Genomic DNA, 9,727 nt, shown 5'->3' on the forward strand with positions numbered 1-9,727 from the left:
ATACTTCTGGTTTCATAAGGGTTCCATATCACCACCTAATGGAGTAGAGTAAAACTCAGGGCAATTCACAGAGGATTCATTGCAGTATATAGTAGATAAAAAGGACTGCTTCCTCCTTACAACTATGCAGGGATACCATTCTAATGGGCAAAGAGTTCTATTCAAATAGGTATGCCAACCACTCAGTAGTTGGTTCCTGTGGAAGACAAGTAGATAAAAGTATGGGTATACATGAATTCTAGGGCAGAGGTAAATAAAGTTTAGTCTGTTGAGATGTAAATGATTAAATGAAAAAAATAAAGTTTAGTCAATTGTTCTAAATCTTGAAAGGAAAAAAAAATCAACAGAAAGTAAAGATTCAAAGTTTTGGAGAAGAGATATATGATTAAACCTTTGGAGTGGTCACAGATCATGCAGGTCTCTATATTTTATGTTAATGTACACAAAAGAGATAAACACGGTGGCTTTCAATTTACTCTTCTTCTCAGCCCATCCAAGTTTGGGCAATAGCCGATGATCGGCATGATCATGATGAAGGGTGGGGTCCATGCATGGTCCCATAGTATGTGCATTGGCAGCTGTAAGCAGATCTAGCTGACTGCTATGGCTGAATGCCCACTCCTGCCATACCGAGACCACTGATGGGCCTCTGTGTGTGACAATATGCCTCACAATCACTGGTTATATGCATAATGTTAGGTCACCTGTTTCAAACACGTTTCTCTGCTAAGAAAGGGGCAGTACTGAAAGCTATCCCTATGCTTAGTATGAGATTACCTTCCCAACTCATAGTCCTTCTGCAGCACCACCACAAAATACTGGCTTTTTAAATACCCTCTTAGCATCTCTCCCTTCCATCTTATCTTGCTTTCCTTTTCTGTCAACCCAACTTCCTGGGATGGACTTCCTAATGAAGCACTAGCACATAAATTTTTATCTCACACTATTGCTCTGGAGACTTTGTCAAAGCAGGAAGTATTTAATGATATGAATCGTTCTTTCTCTAACAATCTAGGAGAAAGACCAAGAGTCTTTGTCTGTAGGCCACTATTTCTCTCTTTAAAGTTATTATGTAATCTTTTTTTGTAATCACTTTTTTACATTATTAAAATTCTGGGGCCAGCAGGTAGTTTGGTAGTTAAGGAGGCAGACTTCCACATAGTCAACTGTAGTTTGAGTCCATCTTGGTGGGCACGTGTGGGTGAGAGGCCAAAATCCTGAGAAGACGAGAAAGATTGTGGCATGGCCATTTCCCTGGGTGTGGAGGCATGATTTCTCACTTTCTCTCTTTCTTTCTCTCTGGCAAATGCACACTCTTAAAACCTTAAAAAAAAAAATCAAATTTATTCTTTCTGCAACTCAAATGTGATAACTACCTTACAGAGAACTTAAAATAGTTATTTTAAATAATAATGATGATTCTACTGCTCATTTCCACAGGATGAAATCCAAATTTCACAGTCAGTCATCCACAGCCTTCCATTCTTTAAAATAAGCTCATATTAACCTCATAGACTCTATTTCCCCCATCAATTACTTTGAGCTCTACTTGAAGTTTTAAGCCTTTTCAGTTATTCTACTTCTGTTGCCTAGAAAAGCCCTTATACTTAAAATTTCTGGTTACTTACCAGTTGTGAGGTTTACAACTTATTATAATAGAATGTCCTAAATTTTTCAATAATTATGAAGTCTGAGTTGCATGTACCACATCTGTGCTTTCATGGTACATTGGGCATTCCTTAAGAGTAAAATTTTATTGAGTTTTGTTTTTTTTGGTCTATTATGAAAAAGGTGAAGGAAAACCATAGAGTGTCATGTTTTAGTACATGACTTTTGTTTTTGTTCACTTTTCTTTATTTGCAAAATTTGATAAATCTTGTCATTAGGAAAAGAAAAGGAAAAAAGAAGAAGGGACTTAATACTCCTCTGAAGAGCTTATATATTTTGAAAACATAATATTAGTGAGATTTACACAAAATGAGTGCATTTTCTTACATTTTAAAAGGCAAATTCCCCTTGGAAAGGTACCATGTTAATTTGTTTTGATTATTCACTCTGGCATAAGTTAATTTTACAGAATTTTCTGAAGTATATTTGGAGAATATATGGTACATAAGAAAACAGCATGGAGTGCCAGAAATCCTAACAAAAGGTGACATAGAAAAGTTATAACAGAAAAAAATTGCAGGAGATTGAGGCATACTCTCTCCTTACATACTTTTTTTCTCTCTCATATTTTAAAGTGATCATGGAATTAGAAGTATTTTTAATTAAGTATATTGCAGCAGAAACAGGGAGGTGAGTAATGATTATGTACTGCCTTTAGAATGTTGTGTTCTGTTTTGATACAAAAACACTTTCAAGATGTTTGTCAAATCAGTTTATAAACTAAAACTAGAGTATATTATGTAAACTGTTTTAGGAAAATGATATGTGTTAAAAGAGGAGGGGAGATGGAAAGAAAAAAGAGAGAAGAAGGGTGGAGTTGGAGTGAGGATATATTTGAAGGATTCTTCAAGAGCAGACTATGTAAGAAGTATTGCCTCTCCTAATGTTTAGTGCAGGCAAACAAATCATCTCTCCATGTTTGTTATGATATGTTTATGGCAGGAAGATAGACACTTACTTCTCTGAGGTATCTTCCAATATTTAATAGTAAAGACTCACTCACCCTGTTTCTCAAACACTGGTCACAAGAAAAGAAGGAAATGGACAACCTCCATTGCTAGAGGCATTGCATTGTTGCTTGTGAAACAAAAACAATAAATGAAAGAAAAAATAATGAGGATAAATACACACCAAAATTCAAAACAAACAAGATATCCATTTGAATAGTACCATTTCTTCCCCTAGGAAATAAAATACTAACCTCAGTAAGAACAAAGTCAGTAGCAGCAGAATTAGAAACTAGTGAATATGACTAGTACTCACAGCAACAGAATGTAATGGTACCAGACAACAATGGCTTTGTGCGGAGTCTAAGGATCTTTCTTCTGTATTGAACTTTATGCCTATGAGTAATCCCGGGAAAAAGGTACTACTCGAGAAATGTTTAAAACATGGACAAAGTTTGAGGGCTGGAATATAGACATAAAACTTATAATAAACTGTCTTGCATTTAGGATGGATAATATGAAAAGACTTGAGAGAAACTGTAGGCTTTTTACCAGATATGAGATAATGGCTTTTTTCTAGTGTACAACAGCCACCCATTTGGTGACTGAGGGGAGGAAATAGAATGATTGTTTCTGTTGGAAACATTTATTACAGAAATTAATTGTCCCAAATTATTTAACAGAAAGTATTAACATATAAATCCAAGAAATAAAACATCTTACAAATTACTGCATCAGATGCCTTAAGAATTTTTTATCTCCATAGAATGGTTAATGTTACAGTTTAAATTTTAAAAAGTAGAACAAGTAATAAGGTTATTAAGCAGAATATTCAGCTATTTTTTTCATACAAGTCTACCACATTAAATAGTTTTCTTGCTAGCAGTTTCCTTGTATGTGTGTGCTCTAATGCTTAATGTAGAAGAAATTTGGTAATAGGTTTCAAATTACAAATGTTATGGATTCACCATGTGATTGATGAAGATGGTCAAAAGCCCTCCTGAAGTCAAGTCATGAAATTTCTCATTTAATTAAACATAAAGAAAGTTATAGGAATTGTTTCTTCTGAAGAGAGATGGAAAGGTCTAGAGGCAATTCATAAGTTCTTTCATGGACTGCAATATGTATAAAAGAACTTGAGATAAAATAAAATTTAAGAAATACAAGAGAAAGTAAGCTTTGCTTATACTTTTTCAAGGTTATTATGAAAAGTGCATTGAAAAATAGCTTTGAGGAGCCCATATATAGCCACACAAAGTGTGACTGTGTGATATATCTAAATGCAAACCACAGAATGGGGCTAACACATAGAGACTGAGAACTCTTTTTAAATTAATGAGTTAATTAATTAATTACAATTTTTAGAGAGGTTTTTGGTATAGGGTGTGTGCTCTCGTTGGAGAAACAGACACAGAGAGACAGAAAACGAGGAATCAATCACCCTCCGGGGTGATAGCCATGCCACAATCCCTTCTCTTTCATTCCCCTCCTGGGATCACGGACACACATATACATACATTGGTGTGATTTTGAAGCTACCAGGTCTGAGACTCAGACCACTGCCCACTATGTGAAAGTCTAGTAATGCAACCATTACATCTACTGGTCCCAGTGATTGAAAATTCTTAAATGACACTTGAGATACATTAAGGGCTTCATTTGGAAGCATTTATAAATGAGAAGAAGTTTATTTGCAGGTGCTTAGGAGGCAAATAGTACTTAGGGTTTTTTGTTTGTTTGTTTGTGTTTTTTTGTGAAAGGGACTATCAGAGAGAGAAATTATTAGAAACAGAAAAGATAGTCATGAGGGGAAGAGTGAGTTTATCTATTACAGTAGAGATAAGACCAAGGCCATCATCATATACATGAGGAGTCAAATGTAAAATGATTTTGCTGTCTTCACTGTATGCTAATAACTTGTATTGCAATAAAACCACAGAAATGGTAATAATCTTAAAGTTTTAAAAACTATAAATGAGCTTCACTTAACTAAAGGTAGCATTTATTCTTTGGTGAAAAGATCATTGGTTAGTTGTAGGTAATTGGTTAAGTTTAGTATTTGAATATAATTTTTATCTGCATTGAAATTATAAAATGAGCACTGTGAGGGAAATAATGATACTTACTTGGAAATGTTATGGAGATGCACTCATTCTTTCTCTCTCTCAGCTAAGATTTAAATTTCAAGCTTCCTCCATGATAGTTTCAAATAAGACTTTAGGTAAGTGACTTAGCAAACATTGTTGCAATGATCATGCTTTGCTAAAACTTTGGAGTGGAAATGAAGATGAGTCATGAAGGCGCTTCGCAGAGACAGCCTACACAAATCAAAACAGAAACAAATAACAAAAAGAGTAAATCATGTGGAAGAAAGGCTAACCCTGATTTCTAAAATTACCACATTGTTGGATTTAATGATCAGTTTTCACCAAAAACCTACAGGGCATACAAAGACGTGAGAAAGTAAGCCCCATTCAAAGGATAAATGTACATACCGAAAGAGATTCTTCCTGAAAAAAGATATGATGACAGACTTACTAGACAAAGAATCTAAAACAACTATCTGAAATCTTTTTTCATAACCAAGGGAGAATATGGAGAAAGTCAAGAAAATAGTGTGTAAAAATAGCAATAAAGATATAAAAAGCCTAAACAAAACAACCAAAAGAATTTTTGAAGCTGAAAAGTACAATAGTTGAAATTATAAAATATAAAACATATATAAATATTATATATAAATATATACTATATATTATATATTAATATATACACATACTGGATTCAAAGGCAGGTTTTTTTTTTTTTTGATGTTTTTGCTATAGGGTGCATGTGTTCACCAGAAAAACACAGAGAGACAGAAAGCGAGAAATCACCCCTCACCACCCGCCCCAGCAGGGATGGCCATTCCGCAATCCCTTCTCCTCCATTCTCCTCTTGTGATCTTGGGCATGCACGCACATGCTCCTGGTGTGAGTTAAAGCTGCTAGGTCCGAGACTCGAACCACAGTCTTCTACATGGGAGTTCAGTGACAGTCACTATGTAACTGCTGGTCCCCAAAGGTAGTTTTGAATAGAGAGAATGCAGAATTACCAAACTTGAAGATTGAATTATGAAAGCTGTTGAGTTCAAGGTATGAAAAAAGGGAAAAAAAATCTGAAGAAAATTAAATGGTCTTCAATACTTACGGTACCCACATATATTGACCAATGTACACATTGTGTGAGTACCAGGATGAGAAGAGAAAGAAAAAGAGGACTAGGATAACTGAAATGATAATGGCTAAAAATATTCCAAATGTTTAAAATCATAGTTTCCCATCATCAGTCACATGAGAACTTACTATTTTTCTTTCATGACAGAGAAAGATGCACAAAGAAATTGAGAGGAAGAGACTGTTGGTTGGATCTTCGTACTACAGTTCATTACCAGTCTCAAATAGCCCAAAACACTGGCGTTAGTAGGCATGCCCCACCCTGTACAGAGATACCTTAGGATGTGAACCTGAGAACTTTGCATGTGGGTCCAATATTGTAAAGTGTTGTGTTACTAAAGCACCACTGGTGGTCCAAAAAATTTTCTAACTTTTGGAAAGAATTGACTATAAATACAGTATCTTAGAATCTCAACAAACTTCAAGAAATAATGAAGTTGAAGAGACTCAGACCAAAACACATTATAATCAAACATTTAAAAGATGATGACCAAGAGAGAAAAGCAGCAACAGAAAAGTGACTTGTCACAAATACAGGAATCTCAGTAAGATAATTAATAATTTTTTTTTTTTTTAGAGATTTTTCCTATAGGGTGCATGCACTAGTTGGAGAAACAGAGAAAGATAGGCAGAATGCAAGAAAGTACCCACTAGGGAGGATGGCCCTGCTGCAATCCCTTCTCCATTCTCCTCCCAGGATCTTGAGCATGCACACACACATGCCCAACTTGAGCTTTAAGCCGCCGAGTCAGGGACTTGAACCATTGTCAGCTATGTGAGAGTTCAGCAATGTAACCATTATGCTATCTGCTGGTTTCAAGATATTTAGTAAATTTATCATCAGAAATATTAGAGGTAAAATGACAGTGAGTCAATAGATTCAAAGTGCTAAAAGGGGAAAAATAAAAGACAACCTATCAACTAAGAATCCTGTGTCCACAAATGTTTTCTAAAAATGTAGGGGAGAAATTAAGCCAATCCCAAATAAATAAAAACTGAGAAATTTTATGACCAGTAGCTCTGCCTTGCAAGACACTAAGGATGAAATAAAAGGATTCTAAACCTTAACTTAAAGCTATATGTAGAAATAATTATCTTAATAAAAGTAAATTCATGGAAAATTATAAAAACTATTATTATTGTAACAATAGTTAATAATTCCACTTTTTTCTACATGATTTAACAGGCTAATATATTAAACAGTCCATTAGTCTATTAAACAGTATTATTTTAACTTTGATTGTCTATAAAACAGTATTATTTTAACTTTGATTTTAAACTCCATTTAACTTACTACATAATTTAAGAGATTAATGTATTTAGAATAAACATGTACTTTTCTGATTTCAACAATGAAAGAGGTGGCCAAAAAGATGTGAGAAGTAGATTTTATGCAGGACCAGCAGTTAGTGTAATGGCTATGTCACTGGACTCCCACATAGTCGACTGCAGTTCGAGTCCTGGACCCAGTGGCTTAAACTCACGCTGGGCGCGTGTGCGTGTGTGCCCAAGATCCCGAGAGGAGAATGAGGGAGAAGGGATTGTGGTGTGGTCATTCCCCCTGGGGGGTGATTTCTCACTTTCTATCTCTCTGTCTCTCTCTGTCTGTCTGGCAAGCACAAGCACCCTATAGCAAAAACCTCTCTAAAAAAAAAAAAAAAAAAAAAAGAAGATTTTATGTTATTGTAGTTAAGCTAGTATAAATTCAAACTAGTGTTATTATTGTAGAAGGCAAAAATGTAACCACCCTGGCAAACACAAAGAAATTAGCTATAGAATATGACAATATTCAAAAAAATTATATGGAAAAGAGTAGTCTGAAAACAACTGTGACAGTTTCAGTTTGACTGTGCCATCACCCTTACCTTGAAAACCAGTAGTTCATTCACTGCTCCACATTAATGACTATGGCACACATGTGATAGACATTCGACCTGGTCCCTTACTTTTTTAAAAATGAAGGCAACACTTTACAAGTGCTACTTTTCTAATGAACTAGAAAAATTTTTTTTCAGGATAAATATAAATAAATCCTCAATTTTTTTCAAGAGCCAGCATGTTGAATGTTGTAACGTAATAATGTAAAAGACCATGGGAAACTCTAAATTTGTCATCTTATACACTATGAGAGAAACCAAAGAAAAGGCAGAATTGAGAAAGCAAAATTTATTTATTTATTTATTTATTTTTTTGAGAGGTTTTCGCTATAGGGTACGTGCACTCGCCAGACAGACAGAGAGACATAGAGACAGAAAGCGAGAAATCACCCCCCGGGGTGATGGCCATGCTGCAATCTCTTCTCCTCCATTCTCCTCTTGGGATCATGGGCATGCACGCACATGTGGCTGGCGTGAGTTTTAAGCCACCGGGTCCGGGATGTGAACCGCAGTCGACTACGTGGGAGTCCAGCGACATAACCATTACGCTAACTGCTGGTTCCCCGAGAAAGCAAAATTTCTTTATATTTTCTTGTATTTTTCAAATATTCTTCCTTATTATAGGTAGAGATCAAGTTTTTTTTAGATGTGTTATGTGTGCTGAAATAAAGTATGCATAGGACCAGCTGGTGAAGTGTTAGTCAAAGGCAGCTGAATTCCATGTGGTCGATTGACCGTATGAGTCCTGGACCTGGTGTCTTAAAAAAACACACCGGCATGCATGTGTGTGCTGTGTGCACCCAAAATTCCAGGAGGAGAATGGAAGAGAAGGGATTGCTGCATGGCCTTACTCCCCGTGGGAGCGGGGAGTCCTCTTCTTCTAATGAGCACACATGACTTACAGGAAAAAAAATTAAAAAGGTGTCATATTCAAGGCTACCACATTAAGAATATAACATGCTGTTGAAATGATATACATTCTCCCCCCTGTTCCTCATTTTATACTTAAAATATCAGTTTAGATTCTAGATGAAGTATATGAACATTTGTGGTGTTATTGTTTTAATTTCTTCTTTTATACGATGAATAGGAATTCGATTTAGAGCGAGCGCTTAAATCTTTTTTTTATATAATTTTAATATTTTGACTCCATTTTTCATAGTTAGCTTGAAGGTTGCTTGGCAGTTTTCATCCATTTATCTTGTTTTTCTACATAATTTTATTTCAGGAGCATGTAAATAGCTGTTTTATGAACAATATAAGGCAGTTTTCATCCATTTATCTTGTCTTTCTACATAATTTTATTTCAGGAGCATGTAAATAGCTGTTTTATGAACAATATAAACCAGAAACTTATACACATTGTATTTATTGATCATTTTAGAGTAATTTTTGCAAAATAATTCTGAATGTCCTAATTTTCTGTTTTTTCCTTCATTTTACTTTTAACATATTCTGTTTTTGGAGAGAGAATGAGGTTCTCTCCCAATTGTTTTTCTTTCTTTGTGTTTAAATAGTTTTCATTTTTTTTAAATTGATACCTTGAAACTTAGAATATACATACTTGAGTTAAGCTGTATTAAGTTCTTGAAATAACTTTTCTCCTAGAAATTAATTACAAATTCAGAAAGATTTTACTCAGACCTATAACCTGTTGCTATCTACAAAGATAGCTAATTTAGTTCTGCCCAGCCTTAAAGTTGTTTATATAATTGAATTAATGGAAATGATTCCTAACGGTCAGCATTTTTTTTGTTGTTGTGTGAATCTTTAGCAATGTCTGAGCTTGGCATTATGCACTTGGCCTCTCCTTTATTTTCTGAGTTCAATATGCTTTTTTTTTTCCTGAAAAATTAGTTTTAATTCTTTAAGAATGTATCTGTGAATAGATATATTTTTTTCCTGAAACTTTTTTTTGTTACTCAATTTACATTCCTTCCCTAAGCATCATCACAGCACACAAAATGCGATCTCCCATCCAGTACACACTGCATAGTGACTCAATCATGCACATTACAAAAAA

This window comes from Tupaia chinensis, unplaced genomic scaffold (assembly GCF_000334495.1).
Source record: "Tupaia chinensis unplaced genomic scaffold, TupChi_1.0 Scaffold143722_1, whole genome shotgun sequence".
Taxonomy (NCBI): Eukaryota; Metazoa; Chordata; class Mammalia; order Scandentia; family Tupaiidae; genus Tupaia; species Tupaia belangeri.